This window comes from Helianthus annuus, chromosome 6 (assembly GCF_002127325.2).
Source record: "Helianthus annuus cultivar XRQ/B chromosome 6, HanXRQr2.0-SUNRISE, whole genome shotgun sequence".
Lineage (NCBI taxonomy): Eukaryota > Viridiplantae > Streptophyta > Magnoliopsida > Asterales > Asteraceae > Helianthus > Helianthus annuus.
Window position 1 is genome coordinate 30,758,374 of NC_035438.2, and position 16,941 is coordinate 30,775,314.

Genomic DNA, 16,941 nt, shown 5'->3' on the forward strand with positions numbered 1-16,941 from the left:
TTAGATGAATTAATGAGGGTTTAAAACCATAAACAACTTCATAAGGACTCCTACCATTTAACACTGAAGAGGGTAACCTGTTGATTAAGTAAACAGCAGTTAAAACACAATCAGACCAATACTTCAGAGGCAAATTACTCTGAAACATTAAAGCTCTAGTTGTGTTTAAAAGATGTCTATGTTTTCTTTCCACAACACTATTTTGTTGTGGTGTATAAGAACATGCTGTTTGATGCAAAATGCCTTTGTTTTTACAAAATAAACTCATTTGATTATTCACAAACTCAGTTCCATTATCACTTCTTATAGTTTTTATTTTTTTCTCAAATTAAGTTAAAATCAGTTCATAAAAGTTACACAAGTTTTCAAATACCTCAGTTTTACTTGTTAACAAGTAACACCAAACAGTTCTAGAAAAATCATCTACTATAGTTAGAAAATATTTGAACCCCTCATAACTAGTAACTTTATATGGACCCCATAAATCAAGATGAATTAACTCACCAACAGACTTTGTTTTATGTTCACTAAGAGGAAAAGGAACTCTTACTTGTTTAGCCCTATGACAAACTTCACAAGGCCCATGTTCAACACTTTTAACATCAAAGTTATCTTTTAACACAGCTAGCACTTGATCAGATGGGTGACCTAGTCTACTATGCCACAAACTTGCCTTAACAAAACTATTAAAGCAAACATTCACAGAATTACCATTTTTACCAACAAAATATAGACCACTATCCTGACTACCAGTCACCAGGATTTTCCTTGACTTGGAATCCTGTAACACACAACTATCCTCTTTAAAAACAACTTCAATATTATTATCTTTGGCTAACCTATGAACAGATAATAGATTGACATGATACCCTGGGATATAGAACACATCTTTTAAGATAATATTATTCATCAACTTGATATTACCAACTTTTAATACTTTAACACTAGTGCCATTTGGATGACCAACCTTAATATCAAATTCAGAAACATCAACAGTATTAAACATGTCTTTATCATTATTTACCATGTGTTGACTTGCCCCAAAGTCAACAATCCAACTAAAAACACATCCAAAGAATAAAGAACTAGAACAACTAACACAATTATTAACAATACAAGACTCACCTCCTACATTTGTTGACTCCACACCAGTTTTTTCACCAACTAAACTTAACAACTTTGCTATCTGCTCAGATGTAAAAGGTAAACCAGAAGTAGACATACTAGCAGAAGATCTAACAGTAGCATTTGACTTATTAGTTTTACCAGATATAGTGTTAGGCCTTTTCTTAAATCCTGGAGGATAACCAATTATCTCAAAGCATCTATCAATAATATGACCAATCATATTACAATGTGTGCATTTTAAATTTGGATTAGGTCCTCTTTGATTAGATGTTTTTTTCTTTGACTCAAAAGATTGATTAGGCTTAGACACAAAAGATACACCCTGACCTTTTGACCCATTACTAGACATCCTATGTGATTCCCCCCTAGAAACCATAGAATATGCAACCTTGACAGATGGAAAAACTTCTCTGGTTAACAAATTAGTTCTTACAGGTTGATAAACATCATCTAACCCCATAAGAAATTGCATTAACTTGATTAACATTGAAAAATCATTATAGTCTTTAGCTGCTTTACAAGAACAAATGGGCAGTTTGAGCATTGCATCAAACTGTTTCCACATAGTGGTCAGTCTATTATAATAGTCTGCCACAGTTGAACCATTTTGAGAAATACAGTTTATTTTCTTATACAAATCATAAACCACAGAACCATCTATCTTGTCATAGGTTTCCTTCAAGTCATCCCAAACCTCAGAAGCATATGTAGAAAAAACTTGACCTAAGAAAAGTTCCTCAGATACAGAATTCAAAAGCCACGTTAACACTACAGAGTTACACCTATCCCACTGACTGCAAGAACATGATCCTCAGTGGATCTTTCACATTTACCATTAATAAACCCAAACTTATTCTTGGCCTCTAAAGCCAATTTCATAGAACTAGACCAGACAGAGTAGTTTTCAGTACCCTTCAACTTAACACTAACAATGGTCATAGCACTTGAGTCACTAGGATGAAGATACAATGGGTCTCCAACGTCTAACTTACTTATCAAAGTCTGAGATGTACTAGCATTAGGATCAGTAGGACCAGTATCAGTCATGATTACAAACAAGGCAAGCAACAACAATCAATACAGATTCACAAATAGAAAATCAACCTACAACAGATAACAACCAGATAGAAGATAGACAACAACAAACAAGACAGGTATGCAAAAAACCCTAAGGCGAAGCTGTATCAGTGTCCAGATTCCAGGTTCGTCACTTATAGTGCCTGGACAGGTCTTAATACAGGAGCCAAACACTAAGACAAACACCCAAAATACTAACAGCAAATAACCAAGAAATAATACAAAACAGACAATAATCAAAACAAAACAAACAGCAAGCAATAAAGGTGCCGGTCCTCACTACCCCGACTTCAACTATACCAATCAACAGAAACTAAAAAAGAGAGAAGAACAATCTCACAGTGGGTGCTAAACAACTCCAAGCAATATGAAAACTGTAACCTTCTAGGGTTACAGATCATACAAAGAAGACAATATAAACTGGTCAGTTTGCCCTGAATCCTTCTAGGGTTTCAGAGACTAACACAGCCTTCACCAATCAAGCTCGAGATGAACAACACCAAGATCCACACCGTCACACTTCCCGAGATCAATAAACACTACAGATGATCTACAAGAGCAAACAACAGATTAACACAAAGGAAAAAACTAACAGCGGAAGACTTAGATCCGTAATACAGAGCCTGAGATGCTCTGATACCATGTAAAATGGTATGGTTCTAAACTAAGAACACAAGAAAATACACCAGAAATAGCGACAAAATAAGCGACAAAAACTTTATTGATTACCCAAACCAAAAAGCCCCAACCAGAAACCCTAGATCTCAAGATTATGAGATCTAAATGATACAAAATATGGTTTCAACAGATTATAGAAATCTGCTGAGCACAAACAAAAAATACAAACAAAGAAAAGGATACGGACACAGAGATCAACAGGATCTCTACAGAGATCAACAAGATCTCTAATACAGAAACTGATCTCAACACAGAGATCTAAGAACGACAATGAACAAGCACAAAGAGAACACTGAGAAATCCTAAGAAATATCTCGAACAATAATGAAGAGCAGACTCTCTCTCTTCTTATATAACTGCCACAACTCAATGTTACACTTTAGCCCTTCCAGAAGTACAAAGAAGACCTTAAGCTTTCCCAATGTATCCTGTTGAACCTTGGCCCATAACAACCTGAGTAACAACTTAACAGCCTAACAAACTTAGCCCAATATCTATAACATAAAGATAAACTTAGCCCAATATCTATAACATAAAGATAAAAGATAAAACCGGACCATAACCATATTGGTCACAACAATATGTTTAAAGTATGAATTATATTATATATATGAACTTAATATTTCAACAGAAACGTAATAAAAATAAACACCGATATTCGTTTTTATGATTTTCAATCCATGTAAAACACATGTCGATATCCAATTGGGCATATCTATTGGTCACAACAATATGTTTAAAGTATGAATTATATTATATATATGAACTTAATATTTCAACAGAAACGTAATAAAAATAAACACCGATATTCGTTTTTATGATTTTCAATCCATGTAAAACACATGTCGATATCCTATTGGGCATATCTCTTTCAGTTGTTATACCAAATGTCCATAATATACCGCATTAAACCGAACCGATACCTACCGAAAGCCCGCTGCGAAGCGGGTAATCCCACTTGTTATATTGAAGAGACTAAGTTTAACACCTAAAACGTGAGATATGATTAATTCACTACACACCACCATGGCATATGCCCCATCCCTAAAACGTTTTCCTCACCCGCTCATGTAATCATATATTGCTTTATTCATTTTATGTATGTAGTATGTACCTAAATTTAACCATTGATACAATTCTTTTTTATAATTATAAAAATAGACTAAAATTGAAACATTTGTAACTGGAAAAAAAAAATTATCTTTGTTGAAAGTTGGGTGTGTGAATGAAAGTCTCAAAACGTGGTAAATACTTTGTCCCACATTGTTGTGGGAACAAAGTGAGTGGTTGTTTACAAGGTAAAGTTTTTACTACTTCATTGTAGCTTTATGACATGTTTTACCACAAGTCATACCCTCGCGTATGAGGGGTGCAAAAAATGAGTTTCCAAACTGGAATTTGGTTGAACTCGTACGTCCTGCAGATACGAATGCAGGTCCGAAAACCCGGGCCCGCGTAAGCCAGCTTTTAGACTCAATAACGTACATGGCTATTTACTAGCATAAGGGGAAGGGGTTGAATAAAGACTTTTAATTCGTGTATAGGAGGGGCCAAAAACACTGGTCTGTAGATAATCTTTTGAGGGACCATATATTAAAAATGTCGATGGCTCAACAAAACATATGGTTAAACCATCACTGGATAGCCTGGCCACGGAAAGATGAGGCATGGGGCAACCCAGGTTCGAGTCTTGCCGGGTGAGGGGTTGATGTCGGTTGGGTTTCTCATCGAGGGGTTGATGTCGGTTGGTCGGCGTGGGGGCTCTGTAGCGTGGGCCCGGTTAAAACAACATAGACTACATCTCCCGACATACACGAGTTCTTGATCCTCACCTTTCAAAAAAAAAAAAAAAAAAAAAAAAAAAAAAAAAAAACCCTGAAGTAGAATGTCTAGATTAAAATGTTGATGCCTTTAAGAAAAACTACATTCATTTAATAATATTAAATTATATTCGGTGCGTTGTACATTAATAAAAACTAGTATTTAACCATTGTGTTGCGGTGAGTACATAAAACTGGGCCAAGTTGCATCAATGCTATACTCCTGCTAACGACCACCAACGTCGGAAAAAATCGTAAAACAAAATAAATAAAAAATGGAAAGTAACACCGGGTGAAACGTAGACGTAAAATTATTGAACCACACACGCGAAGAAATTAGACCGAAACGTAAAACAAAGAAAAGAATAACTAAGGGGTTGTTTGTTTACCTCTTAATGAGGCTCTTAATGGTTCAGACGTTCTTACTGGTTCAACACTTGATGATTCAGACTGTTATTTTTCACGAGCAGATGTCTGAATGGTTCAGACATTTGCCTCTGAATGGTTAAGATTTATACAAAGTCTAAATGGTTAAGACCTCTAATCTGAATTAGTCAGACATTTGCCTCTAAACAGTTAAACATTATACTGGCTCTTAATGGTTCAGACCTCTTACTGGTTCAGCACTTAATGGTTCAGACCTCTTACTGATTCAGCACTTAACCATTCAGATGTTGCCAAACAGCTCCTAAGTCGATATAGTACGTGCGAGTTGCGACAAACCTGTTAAACGGGAAAAAATCGATGTGAAAACATTGAACCACATACACACGTTGCACCGTGTATGGAAATGAATAAAATTTCAAAAAGATAAACCAGTGTGTATTACAAAAATACATACATGATTTAAGTAAGTAACAAAATTAAAACAAAGAAATCATAAAATAAATAATAATAGAAATAAACATAACAATAAAATATAATGTTTATGGACTCACAACAATTTTTTTTGAAAAACTCACTAAACATATAATACAATACATTTATGCTCACAAAAGTTGCTAATTGATAGAATGGAAATAAATGGGTTGAGTAAGATAAGGGACCATGTATAAAAAATATTTGTTTTAATTTAAACTCATTTTACCATCCAACCATAAATAAATGGGTTGAGTAAGATAAGGGATCATGTGTAAAAAATATTTGTTTTAATTTAAACTCATTTTACCATTCAACCATTTTAGGATCTCTACAAATCCTGTATAATAAATAAATAAATAAAATAAAATTAAGTCCAATACGAGGGGTGATACACTATTTGTTTGCATACAAATTTGTTGTGGCATTTTCTTGACTTTCAATCAGTTGATGCCTTTGTATTTGCAAGAAAAGATATTAATAAAATAATTAAAACCAACATGTTTAATGATTAATTATAATGAGGACAAATTACATTTATAGTTACTTTATAGCGATAGCACGTACTTTAAACTTGGTTTAGAATGTTTGATTACATCATTCAAGTTATCAAACATAATATTAAAGTTTTGTTTATTAAATATAAGAACAATAACTAAATATGTTTACACGCTTTAGGTGAAAAATATATCCAAATTTAGAACTTTGGAGTCTCACTCGTGTAACTTTAAATTCGATAATATTATTGTAGGATCGTTTTGCGATCTATATGAGTCGTTCAGAGTCAATACAAAGCTGTTTGAAAGGCGGAAACAGTCAAACAACTTAGAATCAGTGATAGAAATGCTTAGAAATAGAGAATTATACTTAAAACTAGGGGTGTTCAAAATTATCCGATATCCGCATCCGAAATATCCAAAAAATCGGATATCCGAAATTTCAGATATCCGAAATTCGGATATCCGAATTTTTTGGATTCGGATTCGGATAGTGATTTTCAAAATTTTCGGATATTTCGGATATCCGAAATATCCGAAAATTTAATTTTCATTTTTTTTCGGATATCCGAATATCCGAAAATATCCGAAGTATCCGAAAATATCCGAAATATCCGAAAAATATCCGAAAATATCCGAAAATATCCGAAAAATATCCGAAAACTTATATTCGGATATCCGAAACTATCCAAAATATCCGTTTCCGAATATGAAAAAATAATAAAAAAATAAAAATTAAATAAAAAGTTGGATTTTCGGATATCCGATTCACTATCCGAATCCGTATCCAAAATTTCGGATATCTGAATTCCGGATATCCGAAATTTCGGATACGGATTCGGATAGTGAAATCTGGTATCCGAAAATTTCGGATATCCGAATTTTCGGATATCCGATTTTGAACACCCCTACTTAAAACACGTTTCTCATTGATATTCAACTTGATTATACGGTGAAAATTGGGCAGCACTTCGTTACACACCAACTGATTTCGTACCAAATGAGAAACTACACTTGCCTATTTATAGGCAGTTGATTTCGCACGAAATGACCACTTGTCATTTCGTACGAAATGACCAAATGTCATTTCGTGCGAAATGACTTCCATCAAACATAAAATTACATATTTGACACTTTACACTCCTATACAAGCTACCGACATGACCTAGACTTTAGATGTAGGCTATAGACATTATGCACCAACAAACTCCCCCTTGGATATTGCCGGAGTCTTCAGTCAGGTCTTCAGCGCTATCTTCACAGCGACTTAAATTTTTCTTCTCTTGGCTTAGGCTTTCTCAGCAGCATCTTCCTAAGCTTTTCATTTTCTTCAACCTTTTTCTTTTCCTCAGCAGCCATTCTTTGAACAACAGTATGTCTTAGCATGTTGTCTTTCTCTTCTCGAGCTTTCCTTTCTTTCTCAGCTTTACGAGCTTCTTCTTTCTCAATCTCTCGCCACTTAGATGACCATTGACTCTCAGCATTGATTCCTTTTTGGAAACAGATGGATACAACCCTCTGAAACTGCATAGCCTGGTCTTTATCTTCAGCTTTAAACCCGATCTTGTTAACAAACAAACATTCAATGTCTTTTGCCAAGCAGAAAGATGTCTTTATTATACATTTAGGACCACACAAGATCTAAGTCCAAACTTTCAGATCTACCGATTTCTTTTGAAACAGTCAAATTGAAGCCCTAAGCAAGATCTACAACATAATCCAAGCATATGGTTGTGATTATTGTTCATTTAACATCACAAATAAACCCTAGATCTATGTCTGAAGTCCTGTTCATCATCGTTCATACGAAAACAGTTCAAATCGACATGAATCTTACCTTTCCCATGATTATCAGTTGAGTACACCAACTTAAAATCAGATTATAAACAACAATCGGGCAAAGGTTCGGCTTAAAAATGATGAAATTGGTGTTTCGCGTGAAATCGCTATGACGGTGTTCTTTGATGCGAAATGACAATAATGATTCGTTCAAACGAAATACCCCCACTATTTATAGACAAGCCTATTTCGTGCGAAATGGCACTGAGGCAGTTTCATGCGGAACCAATTGTTTCAAGCGAAATCAAGTTCAAGCGAAAATGGCTATTTCGTACGAAATAGTCATTTCGTTTGAAATGGCACTTTTTTCAAAATTTTCAAACTTTTTAACTTTTTGACATTTTACCGACACACCCAGTTAATCAAGTCCAAGTTAATGACCCTGGTCAACTGTTTAGCCTGCCAAGTCCAAGTTAATGACCTTGGCTGACCAGTTTATGAAGATGCTGATTTTCTGAAACTGATTTTAGTTCAAATTAATGAACTTTTAAACTTTCAAGCAATTACGTATCACTTTCTCAATCTACTGCTTACCCAACCTTCAAGATCCAACTTGTTCAGCACGCAAGACTTTGATCATCTGATCCCCAACGTCCGTTGTCGAAAATAAGATGCAATGCAAATCTTTTTAGATTTTATAAAATGCTAAACAAACAGACAATCTTTTTGGATTTTTGATTAGCAATGAACTGTACACACAATATTTTTGGTGAGCATGTTAGGGGATCATATCAGCTGCCGACAAGACACAAGTACCGTTAAGCTTTAATTTCATTTTAAGCATTTAAACAATTCGCTTTGATTGTCGATATACTGATCCTCTTAAATTCTTACACAAAGTTCAATCTGTTCAGGATACGAGTTTAGTGTTTTAAGGTCTTAACTTTTACATGTGTCCCACCTCATAATATACTCCCGTATCCAGATCACTATATTCAGTCTTACAGGTGAGTGCACACTAATGATATCTGTAATTGGGTGAATGCGAGGCCATGAGAGCTCAGGCTAGAACTTCCGTTCGTACAGAGAGATGATGGCTCGACTTTCGGTGGGTTCCCCTTGGGAATCTTTTTTACAACAGCACATGATTAGCATTTTACAATGTTTCATCATTTTTTATGTTGAGGGGAGGCTTTATGAATAAAGCTGTGCAGAGTATTATACGAGGACTAGGCTATTGCTTCCGCAAAATCAGAAGTCCTGGTATAATACCCCAGATATCATCACGTACAAAGACCTAGTATGTCAGAAATAGGATCTTTCAAACGAGATTTCAGGGGTTACCTATATATCCTGGAGATGTTCCCCACGTAAAAGTAAGTTATTATTTTATGTTTATATCCCAAACAAATCTACTAAATGTGTAAAAACCTATCGACACATCATTTGCGAGACTGCTTAACACATTTTTAAACTTTACAATTCTTTAGCGTACTGCATCTGTCTAGCTGATGTACTATCATTTCCCCTTTTTACACAAACTCTTTTTTTCAGATTTTTCTAATGTTTTTGGATTTTGAAATTTTATCATGTTTTTGGATTTTCTGCAAACTTTCTCCCCCTAAAAACAAAGACATATTTTTGTGTTTTTGTTTTTATCAAAAGCAGAAAATAAATTGTACAAAAAACTTTGACAACATGACGTGGATCACATCAGATCGCCGTCCTCCTTGGCTTCACATTCAACAACCCTCACAGAAAACAAATTTTTTAACCCATTTAATTTCAAAAGATAGTTAAATCTCTTTTTATCAAACGATTTGGTGTAAAATCAGTCCTCTGATCATCGATGTGTATATGTTCAATTCTAATCAATTTCTTCTCGTGACAATCACGGATGAAATGATGTCGAATTTCTATATGTTTTGTTTTAGAATGGTGAACCGAGTTTTTTGTTATGTTTATCGCTGCCTCATTGTCCACAAATATAGGCGTGTCCAAGAACTGCAAACCAAAGTCCCTCATCTGCTGCTGGATCCAGAGGATCTGAGAGCAACAGCTGGAGGCTGAAACGTATTCAGCCTCGCATGTAGAGAGGGCGACTGAGGTTTGTTTCTTGCACTGCCAGGTGACTAGTCGAGTTCCAAAGAACTGACAACCAGCAGTGGTGGACTTAGCATTTTGTTTGCAGCTACCATAATCCGAATCCGAATCAGCATAACCTGTGAGAGAGATGTCACCAGACTTAGGATACCACAAGCCGGTGCTTGGGCAGCCTTTCAAATACCGTAAAATGCGTTTCACGATCGTCAGATGTGACTGTCTTGGGCTTGACTGATATCGGGCGCATAAACACGTGGGATACATGATGTCTGGGCGGGAAGCAGTAAGATACATCAAAGATCCAATTATCGACCGATAATACGTTTCGTCTACTTTTTCTCCACTCTCATCTGGACAGATTCCGTGATTTTGAGCTAAGGGGGTTGATGTTGGAGTAGATTCAGACATGTTGAACTTTTCCAGAACATCGTTCACGTATTTGGTTTGATGAATGAAGATTCCTTCGGGCATTTGCTCCACCTGTATCCCTAGGAAGAACTTCATCTCCCCCATTGAACTCATTTCAAACTTTCTTTTCATCACTTTCTCAAAATCTTTACACAAATCATCATTTGTCGATCCAAAGATGATATCGTCGACATAAATCTGCACGATCAGTAGATGCCCTGCAACCTCTTTTGTAAACAACGTACTATCAACCGTCCCTCTGGTGAACCCGTTGGCCAACAGATATTGGGAAAGCATCTCGTACCAGGCTCTCGGGGCCTGGTGTAGTCCGTAAAGCGCTTTGTCGAGAAGATAGACTTTGTTTTTGTGCACTGGATATGTGAACCTCGGCGGTTATCCAACGTACACTTCTTCTTTGATTTTGCCATATAGGAATGCAAACTTCACATCTAGTTGGAATACTTTGAAACCTTTCCAGGACGCGAATGCCAGGAAGATTCTTATCGCCTCGAGTTTAGCAACATGTGCATATACTTCCGTAAAGTCAATGCCTTCTTGCTGACTGAAACCCTGTACTACCAATCGTGCTTTATTCCTTACAATCACTCTTCTATCATCTCTTTTACACTTAAAAACCCACTTCGTCTTTATCAGCTTCTGATTTTCAGGAAGATCCACCAATCTCCATACTCCCAGCTTCTCAAACTGCTGCAGCTCTTCCTGCATAGCGTTCACCCAGCTTTCTTCAGTTAAAGCTTCCTTATACGTTTTTGGTTCAACCTGCGAGATGAAACACTTTAGTGAGAAATCAACTTGTAAAGGAGCGACAAATGTATAAAAACATGTAAGAGCTCTGTTGATCTGATCCCGCGTTTTTACTCCACTATGAAGATCACCAATTATCTGCTCTGAAGGATGATAAGACAAAGTTCTTGGCATAACATTGTCAGGCACGTTCACTTCCGATTGCAAGTTTGTGATATCTTGATCACCGGTGTGATCCACAGCTTCTGAAGTTGCAACATTTGGTTCCTCGTCAAAAGTCGGACCGGGTTCCGATTCTGAGTTGTCGGATTGATCAAATGTTGGAGCTGGTTCCTCTGGGGTTCGTGAGCTGTTCCACTTGGACCGGCCTCGTGATCGTTTGCACCCACGACGGGCTGAGAAACTACCAACGGTCTTGGCACCTGATCTTGAGACATAGATTATTGCTGTTGGTATAATAGTACGAGTTCCTCTATACTTGGCTCAGTCGGTAGTTGGAAAGACTCCTAGAGTTTGTCATAGTCAAACAACAATCTTTGTCCGGGAAGTTGCGGTGGAGGTGTAAACCTCTGACAATCGACATGCTGAACTTGAATTATCTTTCCCAGGCATGGAACGAACACCCTCTTCAGCGGACTCGCAAAACCTACAAAGAAACCCTCGTTACTTTTAGCACCAAACTTACCATCCGGATCAATGAAAGTACAAGGAGATCCAAACGGTTCTAAAAACTTCAAATTTGGCTTATAACGATGAAGAATTTCAAAGCAGGTTTTCTTGTATTTCTTCACTGTTAGGACACGATTCAGAGTATAACACGCCGCTGCAACTGCTTTACTCCAGAAAAATATTGGCAACTTGGAATCGGCGAGCATTGTTCGAGCTGTTTCAATCAATGTGTGATTCTTTCATTCAGCTACACCATTTTGCTGTGGAGTGTATGGTGCAATAAATTCATGAAGAATTCCTTTCTCGTTACAAAACTCGAGCATGCGATTGTTTTTGAACTCCGTTCCATTATCGCTTCGTATTCTCCTGATCGGCAATTTGTACAGCGTTTCCATCTTCTTGAACAGTACCATCAATGAATCAAACGTTTGGTCTTTGCTTTCAATACACATCACCCACGAAAATCTGGAGAAGTCGTCGGTGACCACCAGACAATACAAATCTCCACTCAAGCTTTTCACATTAACTGGTCCAAAAAGGTCCATGTGGAGCCTTTCGAGCGGTACCCTGATTGAATTCAACAGCTTCTGTGGGTGTGTCTTCCTCGTTTGTTTTCCCTTCTTGCACTCTACACAATCATCATTCAAATGAAAATTTTTAGATTTACACCTTCAACAAGATCATTGTGTACAAGGAAATTCATTTTTCTGACATGAATATGGCCCATCTTTCGATGCCACATTTTTGACTCTTTTTCAGTCGCTTTTATTTTTGTTACAAAACATTGTTTTTATGATCTGTTGTTGTTGCGACACTCATATCCAGGACATACAAATCATTTTCCCGGGGAGCTCGCATCAACACCATGTCCTTAGGAATTTTAAAACCAGGTTTTATGATTAAACATTCATTTTTTGTAAAGTGTACTGTAAAAGACTTGTCACAGATCTGTGAGATGCTCAATAGATTGTTTTCAAGTTCGATGATATAGTTCACTTTGTCAAACGTTACAACTCTATTTGTTAGAGTTCCTTCACCAACAATTCTGCCACCCTGATTCCCTGCAAATCCAATATATCCTCCGTTGATAGATTTGACATCATAGAGCAAAGCCAACATTCTTGTCATATGCCTCGAAGCTCCGCTGTCCATGATCCACTTCGAGATTATTGACCTCGGAAGCCCCTGCATACATTTCAGAAAATTTATTCAAACAATGAAGCCCATGATTTCTTTACCTTTGGAACACTACCAAACACAAGATCACATGACACATCAACTTTCGGAATGTTAAAGATGACGTTTGGAACATCAGATTTGAATTTTGGTTTTAAATCTCCCTCCTTAATTGGTGGGAATTCCTCAAGTAACTTGTCTAGTTCAAATTCCAGTTTATCAACATCATTTTCAAAAACTTTTGGTTCAGATTTTAGCTCACTTTCCATATTCTTTTATTCAACTGATTGTTTTGATTTTGCCACCCATGATTGTTAGTGCATACGTCTGTCGACTTCGTCTTGTATCGAACCTTGTAGGATTGTGTATAAATCAGGGCACGAATTTCGAGGAAACTGTCAAGAGGATAATTTCGCACAAAATTACCAACTGGTAATTTCGTACGAAATTAGCAGATAATTTCGCTTGATATGGTAATTTCGCTTGAGCCTGTTCAAGCGAAATTAGCCAGTCTATAAATAGGGGTCTTGTAATTTCGTTTGAGTCAGCTGTGTATGTGTGATTCCGGAGCCGAAGTGCTGCCGAAGTGTCGTTTCGCTGTAAAACTTTGTCAAATCAATCAGAAAGACAATTAAAGTGAATATCTAGCTGAATCCAACTCAATATGTCTGTTTCCGCCTTTCATATTGAGTAGAACGTCTCTGAACGACTCGTTTCGGTCGGTAAAACGATCCTACATGTGGTATCAGAGCTCAGGAGGAGGAGTTCTACCGATTTCAGCTTGATTTCATCAGATTTTCTAACTTCTACACCTTCTTTTCTAAATTGAACAAGATTTAACGGTTGAAATGGTTTGAATTTCACACATTATATGCGAAATTGTGTTTTAACAAATCCTTGAGAAAATTGGACCTAAAATCGAGCTATAACCTGATCAATTTGACAAACGTTTGACCGAAATGATGACATCAGCATAATTTCGCACAAAATAGCCCTCTTGACTTCGCACGAAATCACATTGTGTGGTTAATTTCGTTTGAAATTGTTGCTAATTTCGCACGAAATTAGATTTCATTTGAAGTATTTCATGCGAAATTACAATTTCATTCCAAAGAGGTTGATTTCGTTTGAAATCTAGTTAATTTCGTACGAAATTATATTTTGTTTGGTTGATTCACGCGAAATTACTATTTCGTTTGAAAGCTTCTAATTTCGTTTGAATTGATATTTCGTTTGAATTGATATTTCGTTTGAAGTCTGTTGCAGGTTATTTCACTTGAACAGGTTAATTTCGTTTGAAGAAATTTCGTTTGAAAAGTGCTAATTTCGCTTGAAAGTGTCTGTTATTGAAAATCGTTACCGAATCATGGAAGAGGAATTCTATAATGCATTTGCTACATCCCATACTTCTCCGGCTGCCATTGCTCAAAGCATGAACATGGAAAATGAAACCGGAACTTTCCAAAAACCCCCGAAGCTAATGGGCATTGAGGAGTATTATGGGTGGAAAGATCGATTTGAAAATTGGGTTCAAGCTAACCATTTGAGATCTTGGGAATGCATTGAGAAAAAGTATGTTAAGCCGCGTACGGATTTACAAGTTATCAAAACTATTTCTGAACTGAATGATAAAGAGAGAGATATGTACAAAGAAGAAAAAATGATGATTACTCTACTTCAGCAGGCTATAAAAGAAGATATCTTTATTTTACTTCAACATGATGGTACTTCACGATCGATATGGGATGCACTTAAGGTTAAGTTTGAAGATAGTGAGAAGATGATCAGGAGTAAGAAAGCTTTGCTAAAGAAAGAATTTGATTTGTTTTCAAGTTTGTCTGGAGAATCATCAAAGAAGCTGATTGAAAGATATTGTCACTTAGTGCGATCTATGTCTTTGTTAGGAATTGAGAAAAGTCAAGATGAATGGGTTGATAAGTTAGCTGATGTTTTGCCTCAAAAAGAGTGGGGTACTTATTTGATGATCTTGAAAAATACTGGGGAATATGATAATTTGACTATTTCACAGTTCATTGAGAAGATTGAAGGTCAAGATCTTGAATAGCAAAAAATTGCAAGGATGAATAATCCAAGTGGTCAACAAGATGTCAAAATGTATTACAAAGGCAGTGTTCAAGAGATTGAAGCAAGTTCAAAAATTCAAACTGCTTTCAGTGCTGAAAACTCATCTGGATCAGTCAATCAAAGTCCTAACAGTAGCAGTGGATTTTCATCATATCCAAGTGTTAATCCGAAGAGTTCAACCTCAAGTCATCAGTTTCAAAGTTCAAACAACAATAATGGTCAAGTGTTACATTGTAATATCGCGTTGCATCTTCAGAATGGTCAAAATTTTTCTGAAGAGGTCACCAAAAGTCACATGTCATTGCTTGCTACAGTGTTAGAATCCTATGAGGGATTGGTTGCAGGAAGGATTGGAAATCCTATGCTGACGAAAGAGGATTACGATCAGATCGATGCAGAAGAAATGGAGCTCATGGTCATCAAATGGTGTTTAGCTAGTGTGTTGAGAAGAGCTGAAAAGTTCAAAATGATTACAGGAAGAAATGATTTCTTTGATGCAAACATTTTTACTTTAGGTTTTGATAAATCTAAAGTTACTTGTTTTCGATGCAGGGAGAAAGGACATTTTAAGAGAGAATGCAAAAATCAAGAAGCAAGTGGAGCAAAGAATCCATTTGAAAAAGATGATTATTATTGGAAAGCCATATACCAACAAGTTGCTCATCAACCGCATCAACAAAAGGAACCACAAACTGCACATGCTAAAATGATTGAAGATGCAAATAAGAAAGCTTATTTTGGTATAATCGATCAAGATAATGAGAAAATGGTGCAGGTTTTAGTTGGGACAAATACATTCCACCTGATTCAAAAGTTGTAGCCTTGATTGCTCAAATAGTTCAAAAGCCTGATTTGATGACGGAATGGATGAAAGTGTTTGCCAATAATGAGTCAAGTCAAGAGGAAGAGTCTGTTTCTTCTGATGATAATTCAGAAAAAACAACAGTTTTTGATCAGTCATCAACTGATGATAGTAGTGATGATGAGGAAGAAATGCATATTAATATTGCAAAAACTCATCTATCTCCTGAAAGTTTTCAATTTTATTTTGCAGATAGAATTGAGAAACTAAAGGAGAAGCGAGCAGCAATGAATCAGAAAGAAGTAAAATGCGAGAGTGTAGATCAGGAAGAGAAGAATGAAAAGTGTGAAAAAGTTAAAATTGATGAGAAGATTGTTGAAGCTAAGAAGATGATTGAAATAGAGAAAATAGTTGAAGTTGAGAAGGTTATTAAAGTAGAAAAGATTGTTGAGGTCACCCAACCATGTAAAAAATGCTTGGAATCTTGCAAGCAGTGTGAAGAAAAAGATGAGAAGTTAGCTAAGCAAGAAAAGATGAAAGAAAAGTTACTGTTTGATCTCAATTACGTGAAAGAGTCGTATGATGTATTGAACAGAACAGTAACTGGTCTATAAAAGACGAATGCTGAAAGAGAAGATGCGTTGACAATGCTGAATGCTGTGATGATGTCAAAGCAGAAAGCCATAAATTTTTACATCGAAGAAAGTGCAAAATGGAAGCAAGAGTTGGAAACAGAAAAAATAGAGAATGAAAGAATCAGACGATTATTCCAAAGTTATTCTAGTTCCGATTATCTGATTGATCGAATTTATCCAACTGTTGCAGGTCTTGAAGCATTTCAAGATGAAAAGACGAAGAAGAAGGATACTGGTAAGAAACAGAGTGTCAGTTATAACAAGTGTCCGCCTCCGATCTGGGAAGGGTATTCTCCCAGAAAACCAAATGAGGAACAAGTCAAAAAGGCTGTCATTGTAAAGTTAAAATCCGAAACAACTGATGAATTACCAGAAAACATTGACGTCACATTCACATCGTCTGACACTGATCATGAGTCTGAGTTAATAAAAAAGGTGGTCGATCAGGTGTTGGATAAAGA